Source organism: Otolemur garnettii, unplaced genomic scaffold (genome assembly GCF_000181295.1).
Source record: "Otolemur garnettii isolate 467f Iridium unplaced genomic scaffold, OtoGar3 scaffold00149, whole genome shotgun sequence".
Classification (NCBI taxonomy): domain Eukaryota; kingdom Metazoa; phylum Chordata; class Mammalia; order Primates; family Galagidae; genus Otolemur; species Otolemur garnettii.
The window spans coordinates 562,509-576,578 of record NW_003852544.1 but is presented as its reverse complement, the minus strand read 5'-3'; the positions used below and the strand labels follow the sequence as shown (position 1 = coordinate 576,578).

Sequence of the window (14,070 nt, the reverse complement as noted above, 5' to 3'; positions counted from 1 at the left end):
GGCAGAAGACTCACTTGAGCCCAGGAGTTGGAGGTTGCTGTGAGCTGTGATGCCACAGCATTCTACCCAGGGTGACAGCTTGAGACTCTGTCTCAAAAAAAAAAGAGACAACACTGTATTTAAAATGTAGCTTAATAGGCTAACCCACTTAGAACTGAGTAAGAAGCTCCACATTGAGTTTGAAATCAACCATAATCCAAAAGTTAACACCTGTCAACAACTGCACATTTGTTAATGCTATGCTCTATGCTAAGTACTTACCATTCATTACCTCATATAACGTAAAATACATCATTAAAATCTTGTAACTACTAGATTAAAAAGTTAAATATAAAGCTACTCACAAAGAAATGGATTAAAGACGCAGCCTGTTTCTCAGTATGAATAATTTGTAATATATATAAAAAGGTCTTATATGAATGTGGGTAATATAAGTCTTACATTGTGAATCTGAGGACTGACAGAAGTAGAGTGGTACTTTGTCACAGCTCGCAGCAACCTCAAACTCTTAGGTTCAAGTGATTCTCTTGCCTCAGCCTCCCAACTAGCTGAGACTGCTGGTACCCACCATAATGCCCAGCTATTTTTAGAGATGAGGTCTTGCTCTTGCTTAGGTTGGTCTTGAACTTGCGAGCTCAGGCAGTTCATCTGCCTCGACCTCCCAGAGTGCTAGAATTACAGGTATGAGTCACTGCCCCTGGCCCTCATAAAGAACGGGCACTTTTATAGTGTTGAGTCTTTTTTTTTTTTTTATAAGACAGAGTATCATTTTGTCGCCCTTGGTAGAGTGCGTGGCGTCACAGCTCACAGCAACCTTCAGCTCGTGGGCTTAGGCAATTCTCTTGCCTCAGTCTCTCGAGTAGCTGGGACCACAGGCGTCCACCACAACGCCTGGCTATTTTTTGTTGCAGTTTGGCCAGGGCTGCATTTGAACCCACTACCCTTGGTATGGGGCTGGCGCCCTATTCATTGAGCATAGGCGCCGCCCAGTGTTGAGTCTTTTTACCCAAAGGATGAAGTTTTCTTTTCTTTTTTTTTTTTGAGACAGTTTCACTTTGCCATGATAGGTAGAGTGCCAAGGCGTCCTAGCTCACAGCAACCTCAAACTCTTGGGCTCAAATGATTCTCTTGCCTCAATCTCTCAAGTAGCTGAGACGACAGGCATCCACTACAATATCCAGCAATTTTTTGGTCTTGCTCTTGCTCAGGCTGGTCTCAAACTTGTGAGCTCAACTCTACCTGCCTGAGCCTCCCAGAGTGCTAGGATTACAGGCATAATTTTTCTTTTTAATTACATTTGCTCTCAAGATGCGTCAACTTTTAGAACCAAATAGTAAACTGCCTAAGATCATACAATCAATTCACAATAAAATTAAACTTGGATCTCTAGTGTGATTCACTGAAAGTGCAGCATAACCAAAACTCTAGGAAAAACACCAGAGTAACCTTACCTAAAGCCCTCATTTCTCTTGGGGTAGCGCCCATCGCTCAAAGGAGTAGGGCGCTGGCCCCATATGCCGGAAGTGGCAGGTTCAAACCCAGCCCTGGCCAAAAACTGCAAAAAAAAAAAAAAGCCCTCATTTCTCAGCCTCTTTCTTTCACCTGTAGTTTTCTTGCTTCTACATCAGACAGTAACAACTGGTTGTCAGAACTTGAAACTGTATTATTTATAACACAGAATAAAGAAATACCTACAGAAGACTTTTCAAAACTCATTAAATTTAGGATAAACCAAATAACACTCATTTGGTTATAGCAGTTCACAGGTATGTTTCAATTGCTGCCTGCCTTCTTCAGGAGACAACCAAGTAGGAAGATATGAGTTGTAGCTCGGGGCCTATAGCTCAACCGGCTAAGGCGCCAGCCACGTACACCTAAGGTGGCGGGTTCGAATCCCCAGCCCGGACCCGCCAAACAACAATGACGGCTGCAACCAAAAAATAGCTGGGCGTTGTGGCGGGCGCCTGTGGTCCCAGGTACTTGGGAGGCAGAGGCAGGAGACTCGCTTGAGCCCAGGAGTTGGAGGTTGCTGTGAGCTATAATGCCACGGCACTCTACCCAGGGGGACAGCTTGAGGCTCTCTCAAAAAAAAAAAAAAAAAGAGATACGAGTTGCTTGCCTTTTGATAATTCAAAGATCTCAACCTCGCTGTATCCTGATCAACCAAGGCCAATGCCCATACCCATAGCTCTTTCCAATGATTCTGACCACCTTCCAGAAAATCATCCCTCTGTCACCCAGCCAAATGTTCACCAATAAAATTCTGGTTAGCAAGGGTGTATGCAAAATTTTACATGCAAATACAAGATGGATGGCAGAAATTTTAAAGTATATGCATAGCTACAGAAAGCTAAAAAACACAGTCCACCCCCTCAGCTTGCTCATACATGTGGTTCTGACAAAGACTAAAGTTCAAAATACTAGCAGGTCCCCCAAGCAGCAGCTGCAAACCAAAGGGCAGTCTTTACAGGGTTACAGAATAATCTTCTGATCTCATTCCTTTGTCGAGTACTGCAACTAGGTTTGTCTTTAAATGAAAAGAGGCACACAATAGCATAGCATCCTCAAGTTTTTTTGTTGCCCACAGCAAGTCCTTGTGCTTGAGTACCCCTGTACTGTTCTCACAAAATTCTTGGACTCCGAGTTATGTGTGTGAATGACAGGCAGTGAGAAACCCTGGCACACTCCAAAACATAGAAGAGGAACAGCATGGCAAAAGCACAGAGAACAGGCAGGGCTTGTCTGATATAAAATGAGGCTGAGGAAGACCTAGGAACTGTTCCACTCCAAAGTTTACCTGCCTTCACCACTGGATATACTACACTGCCTGAGTCCCTAACAAACCACCTATTACATTTAAGTAGTTTAAAAGGACCTGAGTTATTTCTCTGTGTGAACTCACACATCAGTCCTATCCTCCACGTAGGTGCTATACTGGAAAAACAAAAATAATAGTATACCATCTCAGAAGCATAAAGTGACATGTTACGGCTCTGGCTGAAAACCCACAATACACATTGAGGAGTGCATAAGTGCACAGTCTACAAAGCCAGAATGTCTGGATTTGATTCAGGTTCTGTCCTGTGTGCTTGAACAAATTATTTTCCTTTCCATTCCATCCTTTCCACAAAATGGGAAAATAGAGATAATAAAATAGTTCCTACTGGCCAAGCATGGTGGCTCATGCCTATAATCCTAGGACTCTGGAGGCTAAGGCAAATAGATCACTTGTGTTCAGGAGCTCAAGACCAGCCTAAGCAAAAGCAAGCGGAAGACCCCGTCTCTATTAAATACACAAAAACTAGCCAGGCATTGTGGTGGGCACCTGTAGTCCCAGCTACTTGGTAGGCTGAGGCAAGGTGATCACCTGAGCTCAAGAATTTGAGGTTGCTGTGAGCTGACACCACAGTGAGACTCAGTCTCAAAAAAAATAAAAAATAGTTCCTACTATAGGCAGTATTTGAAGATTAAGGAAATTAAAATAAGTGATTAAAATTGGGCATGGCATAAAGTAAGTGCTATGTAAGTCTTAACTATTATCATTCAATTTATATACATGAACTTAACATTTGTTAAATGCAATCAAACCAAGAACTACAGTGAGTTAGCATAGAAATAAACATTTCATTCCTTATGAGGAATTAAAAATATTTTTATTCAGTTGCATATCTAAAAATGTGTATATGTATAAATAAATATCGTGGGGGGAAGATCTGAAAGTGAGTAAAAGAGGAAGGTCAAAATTAGGACAGCAACATTACTTTTTCCAATGAATTAAGATTTGAAGACATCTAGAGAACACTTAGAGAACTAAAAATAGACCTGCCATTTGACCCTGCAATTCCTTTATTAGGTATATTCCCAGATGACCAAAAATCTCATTACAACAAAGATATTTGTATCAGAATGTTTATTGCAGCCCAATTCATAACTGCCAGGTCACGGAAGAAGCCCAAGTGCCCATCGATCCATGAATGGATCAACAAACTGTGGTATATGTACACCATGGAATACTATGCAGCCATTAAGAAGGATGGAGACTTTACGTCCTTCATGTTCACATGGATGGAGCTAGAGAATGTTCTTCTGAGCAAAGTATCACAAGAATGGAGGAAAAAGTATCCAATGTACACACCCCTATTATGAAACTAATTTATACCTTTTATATGAAAGCTATAACCAAATAGCCTAAGAATATGGGGACAGGGGAGGGAGAAGGGAGGGGGGAATGGGTGGAGGGAAGGGGACTGGAGGGATCACTTCTGAGGTTTATCTTACAGGGGTACAAGTGAATCTTTCTAAGAGTAGAATGTGAACGTTTTAAAACAGTAACTGAGAAAATGACATGAAGGCTCTGTTGACCAGTTTGATGGCAGTATTTCGGATTGCATGTGAAAACCCCACACTGTACCCCAGAAGTGCATTAATGTACATAGTTACCATTCAATTTAAAAAAAAAAAAAGATTTGGCTAGCCTCAATGTAGCTCTTTTAAAAGTTATAATTTCAGAGATCAAAGCTGTATAGCATACCAATTTATATCAATAAAAAGACAAGTTAATTTCTACATACTGAGTAATACATATATGTGATTGCTATATAAGTGAAAATGCAAAGACTATGATCTCAAAGGCCTTTTTACCTCCTAATTCTTTGACACACTGTAAGTAAATGAATATTAAGAAAAGGAAAATGAACTTAGCATCTGTAGCTCAGCAGCTAGGGCACCAGCCACATACACCAGAGCTGGCAGGTTTGAACCCAGCATGAGCCAGCCAAACACAAGGACAACTACAACCAAAAAAACAGCCAGGTGTTGTGATGGGCACCTGTAGTCCCAGCTACTTGGGAGGCTGAGGCAAGACAATTGCTTAACCCCAAGAGTTTGAGGTTGTTGTGAGCTGTGACACCACAGCACTCTACCGAGGGTGACATAATGAGACTCTGTCTCAAAAAAAAAAAAAAAAAAAAGAAAGAAAAGAAAAGGAAAATGGTTAGTGTTTCTATATATTTTTTTAAGCTGGGAAGTTGCTGTTTAGTGGATGAGTTAAGTAAATGATGTGAGAAATCCAGTAATGTCAGTATTACAATCATTTATTACATGACCATATGATAGCCACCAAACCACATGTATTCTTTGGGAGCAAGGGATTACATAAAAAGCAGGGTGGGGTACTAGAAACAACAGGCTTTGGAATATGACAGACGTCGCATTTAGCAGCTGTGCAGCCTTGGCAAGTCACTACATTCCTCAGAGACTCCCATTTCTCATCTCTATATAAAGTGAGAACACCACTCCCTCTTCTGAAAATGACTTGTGAGGTCATAAGAGACCACCAATGCATGTTTAGTACCTACCACCAAATAGGTATTCAATAAATGGAAGCTATGATGATATAATTTAATCAATGGCTATTAATATAATCTACAGATTAAATAGCTGATAAGCTTTTACTTGGTGTTCACTGTGGGGCAAACACTGAATTAGACCCTATAAGGCAGTGGTTATGAAACTAACCCATCAGAATCACCTGGTCTGCTAATTAGAAAAGATTGCTGGGCCCTATCCCCAGTTTCTGATTCAGCTGGTCAAGAGCAAGGCCCGAGAATCTTCACTTCCAAAAGTGCTGAGATGCTGTTCATGACCCCATGGTAAGGCATCACACATAAAGAGAACCACTGAAGTACAGGAAAAGAGAAGGAAGAAGGACAAAGAACTTTCCTAAAAGGGACTCACTGAAAATCTGCGAAACAAATAGACAAAAGAATTTAGTCTCATTATACAGATCTCAAATCCCATCACCCTACAAAAGGTACATATTTGTATTGTAAAAAATGAGGATAATAGGGTCCAGGGTCCCTTCAGGGCTGGGACAAATAATTATGTTTTGCAAAGTTCCTACCATTTGGCCAGGTGTGGTGGCTCACACCTGTAATCCTAGCACTCTGGGAGGACAAGGAAGGTAGATCACTTGAGCTCACAAGTTTGAGACCAGCCTGAGCAAGAGAGAGACCCAGTCTCTAAAAAATAGCCAGGCATTGTGACAGGCACCTGTAGTAGCAGCTACTTGGGAGGCTGAGGCAAGAGGATCTCTTAAGCCCAGGAGTTTGAGGTTGCTGGGAGCTATAACACCACAGCACTCAACCCAGGGAGACAAAGTGAGACTCTGACTCAAAAAATAAATAAAATAAAGTTCCTGTCATTTGATGGTTTTTATAAATATAAGAAGTAAAATATTTAGGCAATAATATAGGTAAATAGAAAGATGTAGGAAGGCACTTGAGAAAAGAGCAAGATAAATAGACAAAACAAGTATGTAAAGACTTAACAATGGTGTCAGTTCAGTCATTTCAGTATCTGTGTGGGAAAATTTTATTATGAGAAATGATGGAGAAATTTTAAGGAGGCCATTGATAGCTAACTTAACAGGCTCAGCTCGGATATGATGTTAATGATAAAGTGAATCATTACAAATCTTGGGGAAGTTAGTCACACAGTAAAAGTGGCAACAGCCAATAAAGATGGAACAATAGGTAAGATAAGGCTAAGTTGCATGGCAAAGGAGGTGAAGGACCATCACCAATTCTGATGCAAGTTACACAGAAACACCCTCTTAATTACTACAGCCAAAAACTTTGTAACTTTCATTCTGCAAGTTGATACCCATGAAAGGAGTCTACCCAATATGAGAAATACAGTCACATGAGAATCAAACCCCATTTTAACCCCAGTGTTTATTAACTTGGTGTTACAGAACATTGATCAAGAAAACTAAGAAATCTCGAACATGATCCACTCAAATGAAAGATGAAAATCTCCTTTCTTTAGCTTTACACAGTATACTAAACATGTTCCTCAAATGTAGTACATCATGTTAATTAGCTATCTTTATACTTAATACTGCACATCTTATCGATATGTACTTGGCACTGAAAAATTCTACAAAAACTGTCTTAAAACACTGCTCCATTTTAAAGTCAACATTGGCAAGATAAAGACAACCACATCGGCTTGGCGCCTGTGGCTCAAGCGGCTAAGGCACCAGCCACATACACTTAAGGTGGCGGGTTCGAATCCCCAGCCCGGGCCTGCCAAACAATAATGATGGCTGCAACCAAAAAAATGGCCAGGCATTGTGGCGGGTGCCTGTAGTCCCAGCTACTTGGGAGGCTGAGGCAGGAGACTCACTTGAGCCCAGGAGTTGGAGGTTGCTGTGAGCTGTGATGCCATAGGCACTCTACCCAGGGGGATAGCTTGAGGCTCTGTCTCAAAAAAAAAAAAAAGACAACCACATCATATACTGAAAAGTGCCTACTGGTCTATATCACTCAGAGTTCAGGAGAAAACAGCTGACAAATTAATTTCCATACAAGACATAAGAGATCAGGAAATCCTAGGATTGCTCCCCCCAAAATAGATACCCCCTTTCAAATCTTACACCAGGATAAATCTCAGCAGTATCAAAGAGATATCAATGTAAAAATGAAACCTCAGAAGTATAAGATGAAACCATAGGGATTCTAAAAAATAAAGTTGGTAGGGTTAATTATGACATAAAACCTGTGTCACATAAATGAAAAGACTAATAAGTCTGTCTATAAACAAAAAATTCCTATCTAGGAACAACCACTATGCACAAAATCAGAAGTGGCAATGGAATAAAATGTCTGCAACTCAGATCACAGATTAAGGGCTCATTTACTAAAAGAGAGCACTACTAAGTCAATTAAAAAAAAAATCCTAGTAGAAAAACAGGTACAGGACATGGACAACACACAGTAAATACAATGGTGAAATGATGTGAAATACAATATGAACCAATGCTTAACTCACAGTATAAGAAACTTCTAGTGTTATACCATTTTTCTTTTCTTTTTTTTTTTTTTTTTTGAGATAGTCTCACTTTGTAACCCTTGGTAGAGTGCCATTGTATCTTAGCTCATAGCAACCTCAAACTCTTGGGCTCAAGAGATCCTCTTGCCTCAGCCTCCCAAGTAGCTGGGACTACAGGTGCCTGCCACAACACCTGGCTATTTTTAGAGACAGAGTCTCGCTCTTGCTCAGGTTGGTCTCAAACCCGTGAGTTCAAATCCACCTGCCTCGGCCTCCCAGAGTGCTAGGATTATAGGCGTGAGCCACCTAGCCTGGCCTGTTACACCATTTTTCATGTTAAACTGGCAAATAATAGCACACTATGCCAGTAGCAAAAATTGATACTAGATGGAAGGCAATTTGACTACGTCTATCAAAATTACAAGTGTGCATGTCCTCTGACCCAGCAATTCCATTCACAGGAATTTATTCCTCAGATATGCTTGGAACATGGCAAAATGATGTATGTACATGGTTATGCTAAAGACAAAATGTCCATCAAAAGGGGAATTATGATAAATTCATACAATGGGATACTATGCAGCCATTAAATAAAGATGGTCTTTATGCAAATATATCTTTAATGACGGAGAACAATCTCTGAAGTGTATTTTACAAAACAAAACAAAAACAAGGTACAAAACCATACAGATACTAAAATGAGCAGTTTTTTAAAGGAAGAAGTAATTTATCTGTAATTTTCTTTTTTTTTTTTTTGAGACAGAGCCTCAAGCTCTCCCCCTGGGTAGCGTGCCGTGGCATTACAGCTCACAGCAACCTCCAACTCCTGGGCTCAAGCGAGTCTCCTGCCTCTGCCTCCCAAGTACCTGGGACCACAGGCGCCCGCCACAACGCCCGGCTATTTTTTGGTTGCAGCCGTCATTGTTGTTTGGCGGGTCCGGGCTGGGGATTCGAACCCGCCACCTTAGGTGTACGTGGCTGGCGCCTTAGCCGGTTGAGCTATAGGCGCCGAGCCTAATTTTCTAAGTTGAACCACAGATTGTCTTTGGAAATAACACACAAAAACTTAGCATCTTAGTTGGAGGAGGGGAAAAAGGAGAGACCAGGAGACAGGGTATAAAAGACTTTTCATTGCAACCCCTTTAAATTTTGAAACATGTGAATGTATTACCTATTTATAATAAAAAATTAAATAAGCCTATAAGAGGTCCTAAAACCCATGTCCTAAATATAGACTTTCTCACTAAGTTACCTAAGATAATTCCTTTCACTATCCACTCCACCAATATTTACTGAATTCTACTATATCCTCCAGGCACTGTTTTAGATACTGGGGTCTCAGCAATGAAGACAGATAAATTCCTTCTCTTATGGAGTTTAGGAGGGACATAGCCAGTAAACAATCAAATGAATACCAGAGAACAATAAAGACTATGAAGGAAAATCGGCCACAAAAAAGGGGATAGTAGTGCCTTTCAGGATATGGTAACAACAGAAAGACTGACCAAATAATAAATTTGAGAAGAGATTCAGCCCTCAGGCTACAGGTGAAAGTCTAGTCAGAGGACTAGAGCACAAGCAATGGCTTTGAAGGTGCCAAGAGAGTAGGATGAAGCCTTCTCCATGGAATAGAATGGGTGGAGGAAAAAGGGGGTATGGTAACAATTCACATTGGTGATTTGGGGAAGAGGAAAAGGGGAGTGGGGAGGGGAGCAGAGGGAAAGGGAGGGGAGGGGAAGAGATCTTTTGTATTAATCTGGATGGAGTTGAAACACATTCTTCTTAGTAAAGCAGCACAAGAATGGAGAAGCAAGAATGCATTGTACTCAATAATGATATGAGGACAATTGATGACCTAGTACATGGTGGAGGGTGGGGGAATGGGGGAGTGGAGAGAAAGGGGGGGTCATGGTGTATGACACCATGTCCCTCTTACAGCTGGGACATAATTATAAGAGGGACTTTACCTAATAATGCAATCAGTGTAATCTGGTTCTCTGTACCCTAAATGAATCCCCAACAATTAAAAAAAAAAAAAAAGAATAGAAAGAAATATAAGCAGTGGAGAAATATAATCTGACCTATACTGTTTAAAAGAGCACTCTGAAGGCTGACTTAGTGGTAATCCCAGCACTCTGGAGGTCAAGGTGTGAGGATCACTTGAGCCCAGGAGTTCAAGACCAGCATGGGCAATAGCAAGATCCATCTCAACAAAAAAATTAAAAAATCAGCCATGCAGACATGGTGGCTCATGCCTGCATTCCCATCTACTCAGGAGGCTAAGGCAGGATGATCGTTCAAGACCAAGAGTTTGAGGTTGCTGTGTGCTGCTGTCATGGTGCCATGACATTCTACCCTGAGTGACAAGAATGAGATCTTATCTCAAAAAAAAAAAAAAAGAACAGAGTACATCTAAGAAAAAAGGAAATGAAGATAACAAAGAAACAATAGCTGATTCTTTATTAAAAATCTTAATTTACAAATTCTTGTAAGCCTGTTCAAGAAAAAATTAAAAGCAGAAGAAACACAACAATACCAGAGCAGCTCTGGAGAAGGCCAACTCTGCAGAGGAGGAAGTGAGCCATAGTCCCAACTGGGAGATGCCATCTCCATGACTAGAGACAGATGCTCCAGAAAGCAAAAGACAAGAGGAGTGGGAAAAGGAACTGGCAAAAGTCACTAACAAGGAGGAAGATCTTAAGTGGATGGTGACAAATATGGAGCATATGCAGCAAAAGTTTCAATTATTCTAACAAACTAATGTGTACTTTCACAAGGAAACTCACTGTGTTAATTTACTGTAATAAATACTTTTTCCTTGAGTGGGGATGGGGAAGGTGAGAGAAAAGGCATAAACAAACTATCATAAAAACAACTTCAGATAGAGACTTACAATGTAAATGAGAAAAGACAAGGAAACAGGACTGAGTCATTAAGAAAAATCCAGTACAGGGCGGTGCCTATAGCTCAGTGAGTAGAGCGCTGGCTCCATATACCAAGGATGGCAGGTTCAAACCTGGCCCCGGCCAAAATGCAATAAAAAAATAGCCAGGCATTGTGGTGGGTGCCTGTAGTCCCAGCTACTCAGGAGGCTGAGGCAGAAGAATCGCCTAAGCCCAAGAGCTGGAGGTTGCTGTGAGCTGTGACGCCACAGCATCCTACTGAGGGTGACAAAGTAAGACTCTGTCTCTAAAAAAAAAAAAAAGAAAGAAAAATCCAATACAACAGAACCTCCATAGTTGACCTCCTCCATATATTGGAAAGCAAAGGAGATAAAAAAGTAGCCAGGGCGATGCAGGCCAGAAAGCTATAAATGGAAAGTTGAAATTAAAGTGTAAAGATAAGGAGCGTTTCTTTTGTTTTGTTTTTTTGAGACAGAGTCTCAATTTGTCACCCTTGGTAGAGTGCCGTGGCATCACAGTTCACAGCAACCTCCAACTCCTGGGCTCAAGCGATTCTCCTGCCTCCACCTCCCAAGTAGCTGAGACTACAGTCGCCAGCCACAACGCCTGGCTATTTTTTGGTTGCAGCCATCATTGTTTTTTGGCGGGTCTGGGCTGGATTTGAACTTGCCAGCTCAGGGGTATGTGGCTGGCGCCTTAGTCGCTTAAGCCACAGGCGCCGAGCCACACGGAGTATTTTAATAAAGAGATGACTAATTGTGTCAAATGTTGCTGAGACCTCAAGGAAATTGTAGGCCAAATGGCATCTAATAGATCTGGCGACATGAAGTTGAGTAATCAGTATCCTGTGAGGGGCAAGATTATATTGGAGTAGAAGGATAACTGTTCCTATCTCCATTAGTGATTTTGGAACTGAAACCATTTCAGCTAAACACAAGAGTATCAATCACTGTGACAGGGAGTGCCAGAGGTGGACTATAAGAGACTAGTGGAGTGGACGTGGAAGCCAAGAAACCAAGCTTGATGGGCCATGTAGTGGAGATGAAACCGCCCAAGACGATGGCAGGATGGTGGTGGAAAAGAAGGCTGTGAGTCAGGTCTTAAGAGTTTTCAAAGAGCAGAAGCAGCCAAGAAGTTGGTTCTGTGGCCATGAAAAAGAAAGAGAAAAATGGTATGAGCCTAAGGGTGGGGTTTCCAAAAGGATGCCTGAAGTGATAAGTGGACAAAAGCCTGGTCTAATGCTGTACTTAAGCTGTGCCCCATGCTCTGAGCTCCCTGGAAAACTCAAAACTTCTGCTGTATCAAGGAAAACCCTGAGCACAACAACCATTTTTTTTTTTGAGACAGAGCCTCAAGCTGTCACCCTGAGTAGAATGCTGTGGCATCATAGCTCACAGCAATCTCCAACTCCTGGGCTTACGTGATTCTTTTGCCTCAGCCTCACAAATAGCTGGGACGAGAGGCACCCGCCACAAGGCCCGGCTATTTTTTTGGTTGTAGTTGTTGTTGTTTGGCAGACCTGGGCTGGATTCGAACCTGCCAGCTCTGGTGTATGTGGCTGGCGCCTTAGCTGCTTGAGCTACAGGTGCCGAGCCAAACATCATTTTTTAATTAGCTGAGTAATACTGCCCTCAGTCTTGCTAACTACGTGCTCATCTATTCCAGAACCCATGGGGGGAAAAAAACAATGTAAAAAGTTACGTAATTCCTATAATTCTTTGGAAAAAAATTAAGAAAGGATAGCAGCAAAACTGCTTTCTTCTGAGAGGAAGAATGTAAGCATTTTTTCCAGGACACAGCAAGGAAGACATAGCTTCTAAAGAAAGCTAGCTTCAGGCTCCAGAAGAATTCTAACAGCATAAGATCTGAGGCTGTGGCTTTCTTAGTCCATTTGCTGCTGCTGTAACAGAATACCACAGACTAATTTACACACAACGGAAGTTTATCTGGCTCATGGTTCTGGAAGCCAGAAGCCCAAGAGCATGGTGCCAAGGTCTGGTAAGGTTCTTCCCATGGCAGAAGTGCTTAACACAAAGAGAGGAAACTGGCTAACTTGCTCTTGTAACAAAATCCAGTCTTATGATAACTAACCCATTCCCTCAATAACAGCATTAATCCATTCATAAAGGCAGAGCCCTCATAGCCTAATCACCTCTTAAAAGCTGCACATCAATTAAGTCTCAACATGAGTTGAGTTCAGTTCAGAGAGTACAGTTCAGAGACAAACTGTAGCACTAATATCTAAAAGCCTCTCAATGCAAAGGGGCTGGAGAAGCCTATCTCCGTGAGCTTCAGTAACAAATACAGCTCATTTTAGCTTGTGAAAAGGATTTTGAAAGATTATCTGATTTACTCAAGTAAGTCTTTGGGGGACTATAATTTCAACCAACTTATTCATTTAAAAATACACACTAGGCCAGGCATGGTGGTTCATGCCTGTAATCCTAGCACTCTGGGAGGCTGAGGCAGGTGGACTGCCTGAGCTGAAGAGTTGCAGACCGGCTTGAGCAAGACCTCGTCTCTAAAAAAATAGCCAGGCATTGTGGTGGGTGCCTGTAGTCCCAGCTACTTGGGAAGCTGAGGCAAGAGGATCACCTGTGCCCAAGAATTTGAGGTTGCTGTGAGCTATGATGCCAGAGCACTCTAATGAGGGTGACAAACTGAGACTACATCTCAAAAATAAATAATTAAATAAATACAAGTTGCCTACTATGCACAGGCACTGTGATATGTTTTCTGCCCTCAAGATTCAGTCTTGTGGAGGAAACAGAAATTTAACAAAAAAATTCTGACATTGTGTGAAAAGGTGGGAGGACATTCATAGTAGTCAGACAGCAAAAGCAAAAGAAGATTGGTTTCTAAACCAGGCAAGGGTATAATGCAGCTAAAGCTTTTCTCAATGTGCTAATTCCAGTGTGTTCTATTTCCTGTTAGTGCTGGCTCACCTCCTTACCACAAGATCTGCTCAAGAGAAGAACTGTGTTTATGATGTCTGAGTCCCTAACCCAGCGTAAGGCCTTCAGTGTTGATGCTCTCTTGGTTGCCTATCCAGTACCTATCTGTAGATCATTCCTATCTAGTACATCACTACCTAGAGCAATCAAGGTATTAGATAATCTAATAGATAGCTTCTTGGACTTTTGGCTAAAATCAAGCGTAGATAATCTAATTCCCTTGCTAAAGGTAAGGTAAGGGTTAGCCAAGACTGTGTCAATCAGCCCATACAAACAAAGTCTGACAATTAGCTCGGTGCCTATGGCTCAAGTGGCTAAGGCGCCAGCCACATACACCTAAGGTGGCAGGTTCGAATCCAGCCCGGGCCCACCAAACAACG

At 41.6% G+C, this 14,070-nt stretch overlaps 1 protein-coding gene across 8 annotated transcripts in view; it reads right to left on the bottom strand.

Annotated features, from left to right (window-relative positions):
* The window catches only part of WDR20 (WD repeat domain 20), an 88,067-nt gene that overhangs the window by 47,106 nt on the left and 26,891 nt on the right, over positions 1 to 14,070 (bottom strand). The window lies entirely within an intron of this gene.